We start from the raw sequence: 3070 nt of genomic DNA, 5'->3' as shown, positions 1-3070 counted from the left end.
TCGTCCGGTCCCGCTCGCCCCCCGGCAAGCTCTCTTTCTCGCCGCTGCCGCCGCCGCCCCTTTTGCCAACCCGGAAATGGATCTGCTCCCACCGTCCCCAGCGTTCGCGAACAAAATGGAGGCGGGGGAAAGAGGAGGAGGGAACAGGCAGCAAAGGGACGCCAGGCGCATGCGCCCCGGGAAGGCTCGCGCCCCCACCGCCGGCGGCGCACGTAAAGGCGGAAGCGGTCGGGCCGGCCGCCATCTTGGGAAGGTCGCAAGAATTCCGGTTACCTGCCCCGAGCGGGGTTTGCAACTTTGGCTGCAGTTGGAGTCACTTGAGAAGATTTAAATAACTAGTGACGCCTGAGTTCCACCCCTGAAGATTCTGGTTTAACTCTAGGGTGCCGCCTAGGCATCGGGAAAATTGCGCAGGTGATTCTATGGCGTTGCCAAGGTGGAGAGCCACGGAGCTAAACAGTCATTCTTGGATGTCTTACTTTTTCGTCTTTCTTCCGCCGCACGGACACACACACACCCTCCTGCATAAATGTCCTTCCCTAATCTCGAGTCAACTAAACCCGCCTCAGCCAACCTTGCGAGGGGCAAGTAATCAAGCTCTGGTTGTCATAGCAACAGAGAGGCGGCCTCTGCTAAGAAGTCACCGTTTACGTCATTTCAGCCACCTGACCCAAACACCCGTCCTTTCTTTTGCAGGCCGAAGGGTTCCTCCAGCTTCCAGGGCGGGAGGATGGTGCTGCAGGCTCCTCCAGCTGCTTGAACCAAGGAGAGAAATCACCTCTGTTAACTCCATGACGGCTAAGGATCTCTCCCTAGTCCACCCGCAAAAGCGCTTTGCCATTGCGGCCAACCCCATTGCCACCCACATATTCTCAAAATGCTCTTTGGGTCAACTCCATTCCTAGCGCCGAATCCGAAGCAAGGGCACAGGGTTGGAACTTGGTCCCCATTACTTACAAGCTGTGTGCCCTTGGACCTCAGCTACCCTATCTGTAAAATGGGTCTTAGGGTGCCTGTCTGGTCTGTCTCAGGTTGTTGGAAGGCTCGAATCAGGCAATGAATGGGAAAACGCGATAAACCATAAGTTGTTATTATTTTTGTTTTCCTTCTGCTCTGCCCTGAGTAGTGCTGGGCTCCACCCACTAGTCAAGTAAATGTCACATTGAGTATCTGCTGTGAGCCAGATACCGTGCTAGGCACCAGGAGATGGCTACAGAAGTGACTAAGACAGAGCCTCTGCCCTCAGGAGCTCACCGTGCTGGTGAGAAGATTGGTATGTAAACAGTCACCTAAGATACAAGTCAGCATGTGATTAGTGCCATGGGGACATGTATGCTGTGGGACGTCGGACAAGGGAGTGATTCATTCCTGCTAAAGAATGGGAGAAAAGCCGGGCTCGGTGGCTCAGCCTGTAATCCCAGCACTTTGGGAGGCTGAGGTGAGTGGATTGCCTGAGCCCGTGGGCTCGAGACCCGTCTGGGCAACTTGGAGAGACCTCATCTCTACAATAAGTCAAAAATTAGCCGGGTGTGGTAGCACGCACCTGTAGTTCCAGCTACTTGGAAGGCTGAGGCAGAAGGATCGCCGGAGCCCAGCAGGTCGAGGCTGTGGTGACCGGGAGCGGCCACTGCACTCCAGTCTGGGCGACAGAGTGAGACTCCAACTCAAAAAAAAAAAAAAGAATGGGAGAAGGTTTTGCAAATCGTTTGGAGCTAGGTCTTGAATGATGAGTAGAATTGTATTACTAGTCAGAGAAGGCAGGTGACACGTTCCAGGCATAGGGTGAGTGATCACAAAGGTCAAGATGTCCAAGCATCTACATCCTACATGCCTGAAGGTGAGGTGACTGGGCCAGGGAGATGGTAGGTCTAAACCCCTTTCCAGAGCATCCCAGTTCTTCAAACTCTTCTCCTGCCCTTCCCCTCCTCCCTCCCTCTATAGGGGCGGGGGCCCTGACCCCCAATGTCTCTTATAACAAAGATTTGCAACTCTCCTCTCCTGAAGTAAAATTACCAGATAATATAACCTACCTGGATACATGACTTTGAAGTATATATATAAGCCGGGGCTTGGTGGCTCAGCCTGTAATTCCAGCACTTTGAGAGGCTGAGGTGAGTGGATTGCCTGAGCCCGTGGGTTCAAGACCCGTCTGGGCAACTTGGAGAGACCTCATCTCTACAATAAGTCAAAAATTAGCCAGACGTGGTAGCGCACGCCGGTAGTTCCAGTTACTTGGAAGGCTGAGGCAGAAGGATCGCCAGAGTCCAGCAGGTCGAGGCTGCAGTGGCTGGGAGCGGCCACTGCACTCCAGTCTGGGTGACAGAGTGAGACTCCAACTCAAAACAAACAAACAAAAAAATATATATATATATATAATGTCCTGACCGTAAAAATGATAAATAAGAGAAAGACATTTAGGTATGCAAGTGATCTGGAAAATACGATAAAGTAGTCAGATACTTGCACCATACATAGAAACACTAAGAATGTGGCAGGGATAAATGCAGACTGACCCAAGAGTATTGCATTGGACAACATTGCCATTGGTGGTGTAATTTTCCAAAATGGTGAGCAAATCTTGGTAAAGTTCTGAACAATACAAAACAATTTACGTTGTCATTGCATTCCTAAAAAGACAGGTTATATTAAATACATGCAAAAAATAAAAATAAAAGCTGATTGTGGTGGCTGACGATTGTAATTCCAGCACTTTGGGAGGCAAAGATGAGAGGATTGCTTGAGCCCAGGAGTTCTAAATCAACCTAGGCAACATAGCAAGATTTCGTCTCTACAAAAAATTTTTGAAAATTAGCCAAATGTGGTAGTGTGCCACTGTAGTCCCAGCTACTCGGGAGGCTGAGGCAGAAGGATCGCTGGAACCCACAGGTCGAAGCTGCGGTGAGCCGTGATCATGCTACTGCACTCCAGCCTGGGTGACAGAGTGAGACTCCGACTCAAAAAAATAAATAAAGTGTGCAAAAATATCTCATATTTGTGTTGTCCTTTGCTAGGCTAAGTACCTGAAAGACTGTTTCCCTAAAATCAACTAAAAATCCTGGACAAAACATTT

This window comes from Carlito syrichta, unplaced genomic scaffold (assembly GCF_000164805.1).
Source record: "Carlito syrichta isolate Samal-C Ts95f unplaced genomic scaffold, Tarsius_syrichta-2.0.1 Scaffold309274, whole genome shotgun sequence".
In the NCBI taxonomy this organism is placed as follows: Eukaryota; Metazoa; Chordata; class Mammalia; order Primates; family Tarsiidae; genus Carlito; species Carlito syrichta.
This window is presented reverse-complemented; position numbering follows the sequence as displayed.